This window comes from Uloborus diversus, chromosome 1, assembly GCF_026930045.1.
Source record: "Uloborus diversus isolate 005 chromosome 1, Udiv.v.3.1, whole genome shotgun sequence".
Classification (NCBI taxonomy): Eukaryota; Metazoa; Arthropoda; class Arachnida; order Araneae; family Uloboridae; genus Uloborus; species Uloborus diversus.
This window is the reverse complement of record NC_072731.1, coordinates 258,986,228-259,003,819: the sequence shown is the minus strand read 5'-3', so window position 1 is coordinate 259,003,819 and position 17,592 is coordinate 258,986,228. Positions and strand designations below refer to the sequence as shown.

At 36.2% G+C, this 17,592-nt stretch overlaps 1 protein-coding gene across 1 annotated transcript in view; it reads left to right on the top strand.

Moving 5' to 3' along the window:
• Positions 1 to 17,592, top strand: part of LOC129220321 (nose resistant to fluoxetine protein 6-like) — a 125,583-nt gene that overhangs the window by 8,002 nt on the left and 99,989 nt on the right. The window lies entirely within an intron of this gene.

The window sequence follows — 17,592 nt, the reverse complement described above, 5'->3', positions numbered from 1 at the left end:
CCCGGTCCCTAAGCAGGATTGCCAGAGACTAAAAAGTGCCCAAAAATGAATAATTTACTCTCATCGAGTTTCCGAAAATTGTTGTCATAAACGAAGAGTAAAAGCTGTAAAGGAAATGTTACAGTAAGGTTGCCTACCTTTTTCTGGTCCCTAAGCAGGATTGCCAGGGGCTAAAAGGTGCCCAAAAATGAGTAATTTACCCCCATCGAGTGTCCGAAAAATGTCGTCATAAATGAAGAGTAAAAGCTGTAAATGAAACGTTAAAGTAAGGTTGCCTACCTTTTCCCGGTCCCTAAGCAGGATTGCCAGAGACTAAAAAGTGCCCAAAAATGAATAATTTACTCTCATCGAGTTTCCGAAAATTGTTGTCATAAACGAAGAGTAAAAGCTGTAAAGGAAATGTTACAGTAAGGTTGCCTACCTTTTTCTGGTCCCTAAGCAGGATTGCCAGGGGCTAAAAGGTGCCCAAAAATGAGTAATTTACCCCCATCGAGTGTCCGAAAAATGTCGTCATAAATGAAGAGTAAAAGCTGTAAATGAAACGTTAAAGTAAGGTTGCCTACCTTTTCCCGGTCCCTAAGCAGGATTGCCAGAGACTAAAAAGTGCCCAAAAATGAATAATTTACTCTCATCGAGTTTCCGAAAATTGTTGTCATAAACGAAGAGTAAAAGCTGTAAAGGAAATGTTACAGTAAGGTTGCCTACCTTTTTCTGGTCCCTAAGCAGGATTGCCAGGGGCTAAAAGGTGCCCAAAAATGAGTAATTTACCCCCATCGAGTGTCCGAAAAATGTCGTCATAAATGAAGAGTAAAAGCTGTAAATGAAACGTTAAAGTAAGGTTGCCTACCTTTTCCCGGTCCCTAAGCAGGATTGCCAGAGACTAAAAAGTGCCCAAAAATGAATAATTTACTCTCATCGAGTTTCCGAAAATTGTTGTCATAAACGAAGAGTAAAAGCTGTAAAGGGAAATGTTACAGTAAGGTTGCCTACCTTTTTCTGGTCCCTAAGCAGGATTGCCAGGGGCTAAAAGGTGCCCAAAAAATGAGTAATTTACCCCCATCGAGTGTCCGAAAAATGTCGTCATAAATGAAGAGTAAAAGCTGTAAAGGAAATGTTACAGTAAGGTTGCCTACCTTTTCCCGGTCCCTAAGCAGGATTGCCAGAGACTAAAAAGTGCCCAAAAATGAATAATTTACTCTCATCGAGTTTCCGAAAATTGTTGTCATAAACGAAGAGTAAAAGCTGTAAAGGAAATGTTACAGTAAGGTTGCCTACCTTTTTCTGGTCCCTAAGCAGGATTGCCAGGGGCTAAAAGGTGCCCAAAAATGAGTAATTTACCCCCATCGAGTGTCCGAAAAATGTCGTCATAAATGAAGAGTAAAAGCTGTAAATGAAACGTTAAAGTAAGGTTGCCTACCTTTTCCCGGTCCCTAAGCAGGATTGCCAGAGACTAAAAAGTGCCCAAAAATGAATAATTTACTCTCATCGAGTTTCCGAAAATTGTTGTCATAAACGAAGAGTAAAAGCTGCAAAGGAAATGTTACAGTAAGGTTGCCTACCTTTTTCTGGTCCCTAAGCAGGATTGCCAGGGGCTAAAAGGTGCCCAAAAATGAGTAATTTACCCCCATCGAGTGTCCGAAAAATGGTCGTCATAAATGAAGAGTAAAAGCTGTAAATGAAACGTTAAAGTAAGGTTGCCTACCTTTTCCCGGTCCCTAAGCAGGATTGCCAGAGACTAAAAAGTGCCCAAAAATGAATAATTTACTCTCATCGAGTTTCCGAAAATTGTTGTCATAAACGAAGAGTAAAAGCTGTAAAGGAAATGTTACAGTAAGGTTGCCTACCTTTTTCTGGTCCCTAAGCAGGATTGCCAGGGGCTAAAAGGTGCCCAAAAATGAGTAATTTACCCCCATCGAGTGTCCGAAAAATGTCGTCATAAATGAAGAGTAAAAGCTGTAAATGAAACGTTAAAGTAAGGTTGCCTACCTTTTCCCGGTCCCTAAGCAGGATTGCCAGAGACTAAAAAGTGCCCAAAAATGAATAATTTACTCTCATCGAGTTTCCGAAAATTGTTGTCATAAACGAAGAGTAAAAGCTGTAAAGGAAATGTTACAGTAAGGTTGCCTACCTTTTTCTGGTCCCTAAGCAGGATTGCCAGAGACTAAAAGGTGCCCAAAAATGAATAATTTACCCCCATCGAGTGTCCGAAAATTGTTGTCATAAACGAAGAGTAAAAGCTGTAAATGAAACGTTAAAGTAAGGTTGCCTACCTTTTCCCGGTCCCTAAGCAGGATTGCCAGAGACTAAAAAGTGCCCAAAAATGAATAATTTACTCTCATCGAGTTTCCGAAAATTGTTGTCATAAACGAAGAGTAAAAGCTGTAAAGGAAATGTTACAGTAAGGTTGGCCTACCTTTTTCTGGTCCCTAAGCAGGATTGCCAGGGGCTAAAAGGTGCCCAAAAATGAGTAATTTACCCCCATCGAGTGTCCGAAAAATGTCGTCATAAATGAAGAGTAAAAGCTGTAAATGAAACGTTAAAGTAAGGTTGCCTACCTTTTCCCGGTCCCTAAGCAGGATTGCCAGAGACTAAAAAGTGCCCAAAAATGAATAATTTACTCTCATCGAGTTTCCGAAAATTGTTGTCATAAACGAAGAGTAAAAGCTGTAAAGGAAATGTTACAGTAAGGTTGCCTACCTTTTGCCTACCTTTTCCCGGTCCCTAAGCAGGATTGCCAGAGACTAAAAAGTGCCCTAAAAAGTTTCCGAAAATTGTGTCATAAACCAAAAATGAATAATTTACTCTCATCGAGTTTCCGAAAATTGTTGTCATAAACGAAGAGTAAAAGCTGTAAAGGAAATGTTACAGTAAGGTTGCCTACCTTTTTCTGGTCCCTAAGCAGGATTGCCAGGGGCTAAAAGGTGCCCAAAAATGAGTAATTTACCCCCATCGAGTGTCCGAAAAATGTCGTCATAAATGAAGAGTAAAAGCTGTAAATGAAACGTTAAAGTAAGGTTGCCTACCTTTTCCCGGTCCCTAAGCAGGATTGCCAGAGACTAAAAAGTGCCCAAAAATGAATAATTTACTCTCATCGAGTTTCCGAAAATTGTTGTCATAAACGAAGAGTAAAAGCTGTAAAGGAAATGTTACAGTAAGGTTGCCTACCTTTTTCTGGTCCCTAAGCAGGATTGCCAGTAAGGGCTAAAAGGTGCCCAAAAATGAGTAATTTACTCTCATCGAGTTTCCGAAAATTGTTGTCATAAACGAAGAGTAAAAGCTGTAAAGGAAATGTTACAGTAAGGTTGCCTACCTTTTTCTGGTCCCTAAGCAGGATTGCCAGGGGCCCTAAAAGGTGCCCTGTAAAAAATGAATAATTTACTCTCATCGAGTTTCCGAAAATTGTTGTCATAAACGAAGAGTAAAAGCTGTAAAGGAAATGTTACAGTAAGGTTGCCTACCTTTTTCTGGTCCCTAAGCAGGATTGCCAGGGGCTAAAAGGTGCCCAAAAATGAATAATTTACTCTCATCGAGTTTCCGAAAATTGTTGTCATAAACGAAGAGTAAAAGCTGTAAAGGAAATGTTACAGTAAGGTTGCCTACCTTTTTCTGGTCCCTAAGCAGGATTGCCAGGGGCTAAAAGGTGCCCAAAAATGAGTAATTTACCCCCATCGAGTGTCCGAAAAATGTCGTCATAAATGAAGAGTAAAAGCTGTAAATGAAACGTTAAAGTAAGGTTGCCTACCTTTTCCCGGTCCCTAAGCAGGATTGCCAGAGACTAAAAAGTGCCCAAAAATGAATAATTTACTCTCATCGAGTTTCCGAAAATTGTTGTCATAAACGAAGAGTAAAAGCTGTAAAGGAAATGTTACAGTAAGGTTGCCTACCTTTTTCTGGTCCCTAAGCAGGATTGCCAGGGGCTAAAAGGTGCCCAAAAATGAGTAATTTACCCCCATCGAGTGTCCGAAAAATGTCGTCATAAATGAAGAGTAAAAAGCTGTAAATGAAACGTTAAAGTAAGGTTGCCTACCTTTTCCCGGTCCCTAAGCAGGATTGCCAGAGACTAAAAAGTGCCCAAAAATGAATAATTTACTCTCATCGAGTTTCCGAAAATTGTTGTCATAAACGAAGAGTAAAAGCTGTAAAGGAAATGTTACAGTAAGGTTGCCTACCTTTTTCTGGTCCCTAAGCAGGATTGCCAGGGGCTAAAAGGTGCCCAAAAATGAGTAATTTACCCCCATCGAGTGTCCGAAAAATGTCGTCATAAATGAAGAGTAAAAGCTGTAAAGGAAATGTTACAGTAAGGTTGCCTACCTTTTCCCGGTCCCTAAGCAGGATTGCCAGAGACTAAAAAGTGCCCAAAAATGAATAATTTACTCTCATCGAGTTTCCGAAAATTGTTGTCATAAACGAAGAGTAAAAGCTGTAAAGGAAATGTTACAGTAAGGTTGCCTACCTTTTTCTGGTCCCTAAGCAGGATTGCCAGGGGCTAAAAGGTGCCCAAAAATGAATAATTTACTCTCATCGAGTTTCCGAAAATTGTTGTCATAAACGAAGAGTAAAAGCTGTAAAGGAAATGTTACAGTAAGGTTGCCTACCTTTTTCTGGTCCCTAAGCAGGATTGCCAGAGACTAAAAAGTGCCCAAAAATGAATAATTTACTCTCATCGAGTTTCCGAAAATTGTTGTCATAAACGAAGAGTAAAAGCTGTAAAGGAAATGTTACAGTAAGGTTGCCTACCTTTTTCTGGTCCCTAAGCAGGATTGCCAGAGACTAAAAAGTGCCCAAAAATGAATAATTTACTCTCATCGAGTTTCCGAAAATTGTTGTCATAAACGAAGAGTAAAAGCTGTAAAGGAAATGTTACAGTAAGGTTGCCTACCTTTTCCCGGTCCCTAAGCAGGATTGCCAGAGACTAAAAAGTGCCCAAAAATGAATAATTTACTCTCATCGAGTTTCCGAAAATTGTTGTCATAAACGAAGAGTAAAAGCTGTAAAGGAAATGTTACAGTAAGGTTGCCTACCTTTTTCTGGTCCCTAAGCAGGATTGCCAGGGGCTAAAAGGTGCCCAAAAATGAGTAATTTACCCCCATCGAGTGTCCGAAAAATGTCGTCATAAATGAAGAGTAAAAGCTGTAAAGGAAATGTTACAGTAAGGTTGCCTACCTTTTCCCGGTCCCTAAGCAGGATTGCCAGAGACTAAAAAGTGCCCAAAAATGAATAATTTACTCTCATCGAGTTTCCGAAAATTGTTGTCATAAACGAAGAGTAAAAGCTGTAAAGGAAATGTTACAGTAAGGTTGCCTACCTTTTTCTGGTCCCTAAGCAGGATTGCCAGGGGCTAAAAGGTGCCCAAAAATGAATAATTTACTCTCATCGAGTTTCCGAAAATTGTTGTCATAAACGAAGAGTAAAAGCTGTAAAGGAAATGTTACAGTAAGGTTGCCTACCTTTTTCTGGTCCCTAAGCAGGATTGCCAAAGACTAAAAAGTGCCCAAAAATGAATAATTTACTCTCATCGAGTTTCCGAAAATTGTTGTCATAAACGAAGAGTAAAAGCTGTAAAGGAAATGTTACAGTAAGGTTGCCTACCTTTTTCTGGTCCCTAAGCAGGATTGCCAGGGGCTAAAAGGTGCCCAAAAATGAGTAATTTACCCCCATCGAGTGTCCGAAAAATGTCGTCATAAATGAAGAGTAAAAGCTGTAAATGAAACGTTAAAGTAAGGTTGCCTACCTTTTCCCGGTCCCTAAGCAGGATTGCCAGAGACTAAAAAGTGCCCAAAAATGAATAATTTACTCTCATCGAGTTTCCGTAAATTGTTGTCATAAACGAAGAGTAAAAGCTGTAAAGGAAATGTTACAGTAAGGTTGCCTACCTTTTTCTGGTCCCTAAGCAGGATTGCCAGGGGCTAAAAGGCGCCCAAAAATGAGTAATTTACCCCCATCGAGTTTCCGAAAATTGTTGTCATAAATGAAGAGTAAAAGCTGTAAATAAAATGTTAAAGTAAGGTTGCCTACCTTTTTCCGGTCCCTAACCAGGGTTGTCAGGATCTAAAAGGTGCCCCAAAAAAAAAAAGTAATTTACCCTCATCGAGTTTCCACATGTTATATAAAAAATGTAGGTAAAAATATTACAAAACCAATGGTATAGGGTTGCCAAAGTAAAAGTGGTTGAATCATAGGGTTGCCGGTGCTCGAAATTTCAATATCACTGAGAATAACCCCAATGTCCCCCGCTACAGCTTCCAAATCTAAACCTATATCTTTTACTATAGAGGTTTTAGTCATTTATATTTAAAAAAAAAAAAAAAAAAAAACACAACGCCCACTATTTCTCATGTCCTTCCAAAGCATTGGAAAAATGTTTACATAATAGCAACCGTTGACACAAAGGTAATGCTTTTGAACCCGGAACAAAAAACAAGATTTACATTCGAACTAGGCAACAACTGAAGGACAAAAGCTCAAATGAGTATAATTGTTTAATAACTTTGGACACATACATGTAAATTCGCACATCCATAACAAAATTTAAAGAAAAAAGGCAAGACCTACTCTCTGTGACTACACGATTGCATGCAATAGGATTACCGGAGAACAATTGAAACGAAATTGTCTTCCAATTCACAATAGCTTCCTTGTAGCACCTAATAAATTCTATTTCGTGCATGGCCAATCGCGCACGTGAATCTGGAGCCACCTGCCGGAATAGCATTCTGTTTGTGCGTCTTGATCATATTCCTAAGGTCGGTCTTTGACATACACCAACAGTCCTGCCTGTTAGTTTCTATCTATAAGGAATTTACTCTTGGATGAAGGAAATACCAGAAGTAAATTAATTTGCTAAAGTCAAGGAGATTTTTACGTAAGCAGTGGTTTCAGCAATATAGCTCAACAAAGGGCTTAGTATTATTTGGTCAATATAATGAGTGAACTTAGTCTGGGAAGGACCTTGGCTGAAAGTTTTTGGACAATGCAAGATGTCAAGAACAGGAAACCTTTCTTCGGGCATTCACCTCAAATGGATTTGACTTTGTTGTTTATGTACTTAGCTTCTTTATTTAACCATGTAATTTAATTTTATGTAAATAGGAGCAACACAATTATGCAACAGGAATGAATGAAAAATATACAAATTAAGCAACTATGGAGGAAGGAACTTTCCGATTAAGGGAAGGTCTTTGTAAAAATATTTAAAACAAAACAGGTAAAGAGCGAAAAAAAAAAACATTTACATTATTTTTTAAGAAATAACTTTTAAAAAAAGTATTAATGAACAAACATTAAAAAACTCTTATTTAGTATTACTTTTCCAAGGTATAATAATTAAATGATAATATAGTTTATGGTTATTATTAATATTACTATTATTGTTATTTTGAAAAAAAAACTTTAACATAGATCAATAGGGATTATCTTATTATCACATCCTTAAAACCCGGTTTTTTTTATCTTCAGTATCAAAAACCAAAATACATTAACTAAATACAGGGGTGCACCCAATATTTTCATAAATTGAAGATTAACTATCGAACAACGGCTGTACATTCTTCCTTTTTTCTTTTGAGGAGCAAAAAAGCTTTAAAATGAATTTAAAAAAAAAAAATCAGCCTTATGACAATATGAAGAAATGTGAGCATTTTGAAACTTAATTGTATTGAAATTAAATGATGTTTAATTAATTTATTATTCGTGTATTACTGTGAAATTTTGTTGGAAAGAGCACGTATGAGATATAAGATCAATTACGGAAAGTAAAGAACTGAACACTAAATAGAGTGTCAATTGGTATTCTTTACACTGGTTTTACAAAACAAAAATTCAAAGATTCTCTGCCTAGTTGTTTTTAAATATATTTCTTTTTTTTTTTTTATTGAGCAATCACGATTGCTTATTGTTCTCACTTGACTGTTTTGATGTGCTTTGATTTTATTTTCCCACCGCCACCCTCTGCACCATCACCGTCGACCGGCTCCTCACGATGCTGCTCCTATAGCAGAAGCCGTCTCCAGGTTGCATCCATGTCCTACACACACGCGCATACATACACAACTACACACACACGCACGCACACACAAACACACACACAAACACATACACCTACACACACAAACACACACATACACACACACACACATACAGACACCTACACACAACTACCCACACATTCATGTCTGCACACAGACACAAACACACATGCCTACACACACACACAAATACCCCCTACACACACCCCCCCCCCACACACACAAACACACACGCCTACATACACACACTCGTGATTGCGAAAAACATAATTTGAATTCAACATGTCAAAATTCAAATTACTATTTTTTTTTTATTCTTTTTAATATAAGTATCACAACTTCTAACTAATGTTGTCTTATTACCGTATAAGCAAATAGGATAAACATCTTTGCAGAAAAAAAATTACAATCTGATATCAGACGAAAATATTTTAACATGGCGAACAATGACTTAAAGTGATACTTAAGAGCTTAATTCTTTCACCGGGAAGAGGAAAATGAACTTTCGAAGTTGATGCAGGAAAGTTCTATTGTCAGTTAAAAATATTTAAATTATTATAAAAAGAAAATTATTCATCTCTGAACCAGCACCAAGCATGTAATTCTGGCATTTCTTATTGTCATCATGTTTTCTGAGAAACTTATAATTTTTGGGAAGAAGATAAGAGGGGGGAAAGACATAAATGGGTTGAGTGATTGAGTTTTTCTTTATTATATGAAGCCGAGTTAAATTGGTACATTAATATCAAGGCTAAATACGCAGTTATTGAAGTTGAATACGAATCCCTCTTTTAAATGGAAATTTTGAAAACCGAAAGGTTTCGATCAGGGGTACCCCGAACTTTTGGGAAGCCGGAAATCCTCAATTTCCTGAATGGAGCTGCAATTTTTTCCGAATGATGATAATTTTGCGGAATGGAACCCCAAGTTTCGCCGAATAATGATAACTGTACCGAATGGAATTCCAAATTTTGCCGAATGATGATAATTTTGCCGAATGGAATTCCAAATTTTGCCGAATGATGATAATTTTTCCAAATGGAATTCCAAATTTTGCTGAATGGAATTCCAAATATTTCCGAATGATGATAATTGTACCGTATGATGATAATTTTGCGGGATGGAACTCTAAGTTTCGCCGAATAATGATAACTGTACCGAATGGTATTCCAAATTTGACCGAATGATGATAATTTTGCCGAATGCAATTCCAAATTTTGCTGAATGGAATTCCAAATTTTGCCGAATGATATTTTTTCCGAATGGAATTCCAAATTTTACCGAATGGAATTCCAAATTTTTCCCAAATGATGATAAGGGTACCGCATGATGATAATTTTGCTGGATGGAACTCCAAGTTTCACCGAATAATGATAACTGTACCGAATGGAATTCCAAATTTTGCCGGGTGATGATAATTTTGCCGAATGGAATTTCAAATTTTGCCGAATGGAATTCCAAATTTTGCTGAATGAAATTCCAAATTTTGCCGAATGATGATAATTTTACCGGATGATGATAATTTTTCCGAATAGAATTCCAAATTTTGCTGAATGGAGTTCCAAATTTTTCCGAATGATGATAAGTGTACCGCATGATGATCATTTTGCCGGATGGAACTCCAAGTTTCACCGAATAATGGTAACTGTACCGAATGGAATTCCAAATTTTGCTGAATGATGATAATTTTCCAGAATGGAATTCCAAATTTTGCTGAATGATGATAATGTTCCAGAATGGAATTCCAAATTTTGCTGAATGATGATAATGTTCCAGAATGGAATTACAAATTTTGCCGAATGTAATTCTAAATTGTGCTGAATGAAATTCCATTTTTTTCCGAATGATGATAATTGTACCGTATGATGATAATTTTGCCGGATGGAACTCCAGGTTTCGCCGAATAATAATAACTGTACCAAATGGAATTTCAAATTTTGCCGAATGATGATAATTTTTCCGCATGGAACTCCAAGTTTCGCCAAATAATAATAACTGTACCGAATGGAATTCCAAATTTTGCTGAATGAAATTCCAAATTTTGCCGAATGATGATAATTGCACCGAATGATGATAATTTTTTCGAATGGATTTCCAAATTTCGCTGAATGGAATTCCAAACTTTGCCGAGTGATGATAATTCTACCGAATCTCCAGACGAAATTTGCCAAATGGGGACATTGTTGAAATTTCACAGTGACCTCCCGTGACCTTCCAAAAAATCAATCAAATCTCTACTCTATTATGCTTAATTACTCTACTACTGTTATATGCAATTAGACGCGAGTATAAAGATCAAGTCCCATAAATTATAAATGCAGTTATTATTAGAAACAAATAAAAAACGTGTTTCGAAAATCTCGTGCAAACTTTTTTTTGCGTAAGTGTTCAAATGCTGGTTATAAAGGAATAATGAAAGTCAAGCGAACGTTTCCTTCTAGCTTTCCTCTTTGTTTCATTAGCGTGAAACCTTATGAAATTTGCTATGTAAATTGTGCCTTTATGTTCAAATACATATACAGTAAGAAATTAAACATTAGAGGGTTTTTCAGGTAGTAAAAGATTTAATATTCTTCATTTTATAGTTGCATAATAAGATACGTAGAAGTTTACTGCAGGAAAATGAATGGCAATTGAAAAGAAGGAGTTTGTGATCTTTCACAAAAGATTTTCAAAGTTTTCCTTTTCATAAAATAAATGCAAGAACATAAAATTCTACAAATGAAGGCGTTAAGTCTACGAAAGAATAAAATTTATATTTTAGGGGAATAAAAATTAATGATATAAAAAAAAATCAAAAAATTGCTTAAATTTATTGGAATTATTGGAATTATTTAAATTATGCATTTTATTGCATAGTATGCAATGAAAGTTTACGACCATATTTAAAGTGCATTATAAATTAGTATTTTTAGGTAGAACGTTTCAAAGTGTTTAAAAGCTTTCATATTTCATCAATGTGCACTTTCATATTTTTTATTTTTCAACTGACATTTTAAATCACTATCTCAGTCCCAACTTTCATAAATCTTTACTAATAATAAAGATGAAAGTCTCTCTGTCCGGATGTCTGTCCGGATCTCTGTGACGCGCATAGCGCCTAGACCGTTCGGCCGATTTTCATGAAATTCGGCACAGAATTAGTTTGTAGCATGGGGGTGTGCACCTTGAAGCGGTTTTTCGAAAATTCGATTTTGTTCATTTTCTATTCCAATTTTAAGAACATTTTCCTAAGCAAAGTAAACATAAGATGAACGAGTAAATTACCAAGTTATCATAAGGTGGAACCGTAACTTGGGCAAGTCGGTTGGCAAGAAATTCACCATACATTATTTGTAAATATACAGGCGAACCAAAAGATCTTTTAATTTTCTACTACGGGCAAAGCCGTGCGGGTGCCACTTGTGCAAAATAAGTACAATTCGCTCGTTTGGAAGAAGAGTGCCTCTATACAAAAAAAAATTGAAATTTTACAAGAGAAGCGTTTGAAGTTGAACTCTTCAGGCAATTTGCGTTAAGACACGTAAGTTTGCTGTGCCGTCCAGTGGTTAATATTCGAGCAAAAAATCTGTCATTATTTTCCAAAGAAGATGACGTCCTTTGAAGGCCTTTAAGCGAAAAAAAGAGAATGGGGCTGTTTCCTTCGGTCAAAAGTAGCGCTTTTAGTCACTGAAATTGATAGAATAAGCAAAATAATAATAATAATAATAATAATAATAATAATAATAATAATAATAATAATAATAATAATAACATGGACCCAGAAAATACTTTTATTTTCTCAACAGTTATTTTTTAATTCATTCTTTAAAATGTCCGATTTTTCAAACAAGGCGTGGTCTTGATGACGTCACAAATGATGCTCTTTGACGCAACTTTCTACCGCATTTCCACGATATGATAATCAAGCAGCGAATTAAAATTGCCCTCTACGCTTGCTATCCACCCTATCGTTGCCAATACACGTGAGTAAAGATGCGAATTAAATATTTTGCTCTGTGAATGGCAATACTGAAGGACATTTCATCATTTGTGATGTCATCGGCAGAAGACGTAAACAATGAAAGCGCTCCGATTTAAGTATTTTTTTTTAAATATTAAACTTGAACAAATTATTTAAAAAATGGTCAGATCTTATGTTTTTAAGCATGCTTTTTTGGAAAAAAAAAATACTTTTAAAATTTTGGAAACGACCCCATTAAAAATTTCGTATTGTGGCACCCTTCTTCATAACGAGCGAATTATAGTGTACGTTATTCTATAGGTACCAAAATGTTGTTATCATTACTCTGTTATTCTATACAACTCAATGCAAAATACAAACGAAATTTTGTTTGTCATGGCACTTGAAAAAGTAGTTAAATATCTAACTCGAAAATATCAAAAGTATTGCAAGACAAAGTTATATTTTTACATATTAGAATGTGTATATAATATACTGTGTAAAAGTTGTTTGAGTTATCTGATAAAATATTTAAAAAGGCTTTATAGAAATTTTTATAATTATTATTCCAAAAAATTTGAGTTTCTAATTTTCAGACAATCCGATATTCTGAAATATTTAGGAACACATGCCACTGATACATTTAATTTAGCTTGTTTCTTTTAGTATTATCGTCGACGCTTTTTACTGGTTGATTCCAATTCAACAAGATCATCAAACTTATTCATTACTAGTGATACCCGCACGGCTTTGCCCGTAATAGAAATATCAAAAGGTCTTTTGGTTCGCCTGTATATTTACAAATAATGTATGGTGAATTTTCTCGCCAGTTGTTTTGTGCCCATGATACGGTTCCACGTTATGATAATTTCGTAATTTACTCGTCCATCTTGTGTTATTTTTTTTCTTAAAATTGGAATAGAAAAAGAACTACATCGAATTTTCGAAAAATCGCTTCGAGATGCACACCCCCATGGCCCCATGCTACATACTAACTTTGTGCCAAATTTCATGAAAATCGTCCGAACGGTTTAGGCGCTATGCGCGTCACAGACATCCAGACATCCTCCGGACAGAGAGACTTTTAGCTTATTAGTAAAGAATACACTCAAGTTTTAGTAAATGCACTCAATCTGTTTTTACGTAAAGGGTTTCGCAAATACTGTTCTAGAATAAGGTACCAGAAAGATTTTATTGAAAATTTTTAGTAACTATAAAAATATTTATTATTATTTATTTATTTGTTTATTAAAAGTACTAGTGGCACCCGCACGGCTTCGCCCGTAATAGAAAAATTAAAGGTCTTTTGGTTTGCCTGTATATTTACAAATAATGTATGGTGAATTTTCTCGCCAACTGGCTTGTACCGACGTTACAGTTCCACGTTATGATCATTTCGTATCTCGCCCATTGGCTTGTGCCCGTGTGACGGTTCCACGTTATGATCATTTCGTAATTTATGATAGTTTTTTTCTTAAAATTGGAATAAAAAAAAGAACCACATCGAATTTTCGAAAACTCGCTTCGAGGTGCACACCCCCACGCTACAAACTAACTTTGTGCCAAATTTCATGAAAATCGGCCGAACGGTCTAGGCGCTATGCGCGTCACAGACATCCAGACATCCTCCGGACAGAGAGACTTTCTGCTTTATTATTAGTAAAGATTGCACACAACAGAAAAAATCTAGTTACAGTGGTAACAACAATATAAAAATAGCAATTAAAACCAGCTATACATTTAAACTATTAAAACATAAAGACTTAAAATTGTAAAATGACAAGTTAAAAAATGTCTACATCACGACAATAAATGTTAAAAAGTTTGTAAAATTTAAAAAGACAAAAATTATCAACATAGTTCGGTCTGGTAAAAAAAAAAAAAAGAACGACTCCTAAGAGTCCTACTTGGGACTGCAAGTTGTATCGAATTATCGATATCGGATCAGTCAATTAAATTATGTAGAACCTTATAGAAAAAAAGAAGACACAAAAGTTCAAGGCGTGATTTAAGAGTGGAAACATTGTAAATCTTTATCTTTACTAATAATAAAGCTGAAAGTCTCTCTGTCTGTCATGATCTCTGTGACGCGCATAGCGCCTAGACCGTTTTGCCGATTTTCATGAAATTTGGCACAAAGTTAAATTGTAGCATGGGGGCGTTCACCTCGAAGCTATTTTTCAAAAATTCGATTTTGTTCTTCTTATATTCCAATTTTAAGAACAAAACTATCATAAGATGGACGAGTAAATTACGAAATTATCATAACGTGGAACCGTAACATGGGCACAAGTCAAGTGGCGAGATACGAAATTATCATAACGTGGAACCGTAACATGGGCACAAGCCAATTGGCGAGGAAATTCACCATACATTATTTGTAAATATAAAGACGGACCAAAAGACCTTTTAATTTTTCTATTACGGGCAAAGCCGTGAGGGTGCCACTAGCATTACATAAATGAGAGTAAGAACAAGTCAAAAAATCTTGATTATCAGTTCTATAAGACAAGTAATAAACAAATTTGGATTAAATCTGCTCAAGAGCTTTAGCTGTATTAATATAGTAGGGATATCCCAAATAAGACTGCAGTACTCAAGTTTGGAGCGGACAACATTTTCTGAAACATATTAAAATATTTTAATGTGGTTGATCGAGAAAACTGAACTTGAGACTAAAAAACGAAATAATATTTGCGACTACAACTAACTACTAGAAGAAGCTTATAAAGTCACGAAACAATTTTATTCAGGTAAAGGATAGTAAGTGCAAGTTTTTTTTTTTTTTTTTTTTTTTGAGCAATCACGATTGCTTATTGTTCTCGCTTGACGATTTTATCGTGCTCTATCATTTTATTTTTCCACCGCCACCCTCCGCACTATCGGCTCCTCACGATGCTGCTCCTACAGCGAAAGCCGTCTCCAGGTTGCATCCATATCCTACACACACGCGCATGCATACACAACTACACACACATACACACACACACACAAACAAACACATACATACACAAACACATACACACGCATACATACAGACACTTACACATACACACACACCACCACATACACACACACAACTACCCACAAATTCATGCCTGCAAACAGACAAACACTTATGCCTACACACACATACCCTCCCATACACACACATTCATACACACAACTACCCACACATTCATGCCTGCACACAGACACAAACACATATGCCTACACACACATACACATACCCCCTACACACAAACACACATACCCCCTACACACAAACACACACGCCTACATACACACACTCGTGATTCCGGAAACATAATTTGAATTCTAGATGTAAAAATTCAAATTAATTTTTCTTTTCTTTTTTTCTTTCTTTCCTGTTGTTAGCATAAATAAAAAAAAAAAGCATTGCTTGAAATATCTCCAAATATTAGATTACCGTTTACCTTCTCATGGCAGTATACACTACTAAATATTTCCTGACGAAGTTGCATATTTACTTATTGTCCATTTCCTACAAATCATAAGTTACAACCTAAATTCCGCAATCCGATAAACCAGAACGCTAATCTTATTTGCCCAATTGAAGATTCAATGTCGCCTACTCCAGAGCAGCACAAGTGAAGTCAATTCACATCACACCTTGACATCACAGTTACCGTCACGGTCACATAACGCAATGCGTGGAGAAAAGTCGTTCGAACTAGTCATTTGGCGGTTGACTTTCAGTGATTCTTCGGGAAAATGCTATTTAAAGTAAGGCTAAGGTGTAACCTTAAATCCGTGGCCCCTTTCAAGTCAAACTTCCTTCGGTTGGTTGTAAGGATGGGTTGAACACGTGGCATCGCCCTGAAAATGGGTTAAGGAAACACTTTCGTTTTCATTGATTGTTATTGTCGTCTGTAAATGTTTTTTCAGATAGATATTCATTGCTGAATGTGAAATTATATCAAGAAGCGGTTTCTGCAATAGTATTCATTTATTTATCTACTAGTGGTACCTGCACGGCTTTGCTCGTAGTTGAAAATTAAAAGGTCATTTGGTTCGCCTGTATATTTACAAATAATGGATGACGAATTTCTCGCCAATTGGCTATGTTCATTTGCTCGCCAATGTTACGGTTCCACGTTATGATAATTTCGTAATTTACTCTTCCACGTTGTGATAATTTGCTCGGTAAAATTTTCTTAAAAATGGAATGGAAAAATTACAAAAGCAAATTTTCGCAAAATCGCTTTGAGGTGTACACCCCCCATGCTACAAAATAACTTTGTGCCAAATTTCATGAAAATCGGCCGAACGGTCTAGGCGCTGTGCACGTCACAGAGATCCAGGCATCCAGACAGACAGACAGAGATCCAGATATTCAGACAGACTTTCAGCTTTATTATTAGTAAAGATTTTTATTTTATTTACTTTAAAATATTGCTCACTACAGGCTAAATCCAATTACAGTAACAAGCAGAAACAAGGAATCCTGATGGTTACATATCCTGATAATCGCCCGTTCGAAAGTGGATTCAATTAAGGTGCCTTGTGTCATAGGGGCCTAAAGGGATCAATCCCATTAAAAACTTTTAACTACGGGTGAAATAGAAGATGGTACGAAAAGGGAAGTGACGTGTTTTCATTTTTAACAATTTGGAAAACCAAAACTTTGTTTAAAAACATAACAAAACATTCAAGCGCATTTTAAATGTTGAAGTTTGCCTTTCCATCGCATTTTCTGGAAACATTTTTTTATCTTTAGCTTTATACTAATAACTAGTGATACCCGCACGGCTTTGCCCGTAATAGAAAAATCAAAAGGTCTTTTGGTTCGCCTGTACATTTACAAATAATGTATGGTGAATTTTCTCGCTAGTTGGCTTGTACCCATCTTACGGTTCCACGTTATGATGATTTCGTATCTCGTCAATTGGCTTGTGCCCATGTTTCGGTTCCACGTTATGATAATTTCGTAATTTATTCGTCCATCTTATGATATTTTTTTTCTTAAAATTGGAATAGACAAAGAACCACATCGAATTTTCGAAAAATCGCTTCGAGGTGCACACCCCCATGCTACATACTAACTTTGTGCCAAATTTCATGAAAATCGGCCGAACGGTTTAGGCGCTATGAGCGTCACAGACATCCTACAGACATCCTCCGGACAGAGAGACTTTCAGCTTTATTATTAGTAAAATAAAAAGATAAAGATAAAGATAAAGCTCAAAGTCTGTCTGTCTGGATATCGGGATCCCTGTCTGGAACTCTGTGACATGCACAACGCCTAGATCGTTCGGCCGATTTTCATGAAATTTGACACAAAGTTATTTTGTAGCATGGGGGTGTGCACATCGAAGCGATTTTCCGAAAATTCGATTTGGACCTTTTTATATTCCAATTTTAAGAGCATTTTACCGAGCAAATTATCACAACGTGGAAGAGTAAATTACGAAATTATCATAACGTGGAACCGTAACATTGGCGAGCAAATGAACATAGCCAAATTGCCGAGAAATTCGTCATCCATTATTTGTAAATATCAGTGATGTTCTCGTCAATTTTTCTGGGGGTATACTCCCAGTAATTCATTATGCACAATATGTGTATGCAATTATAAGGCGTTGATTTAATAAGAGTTTAGAA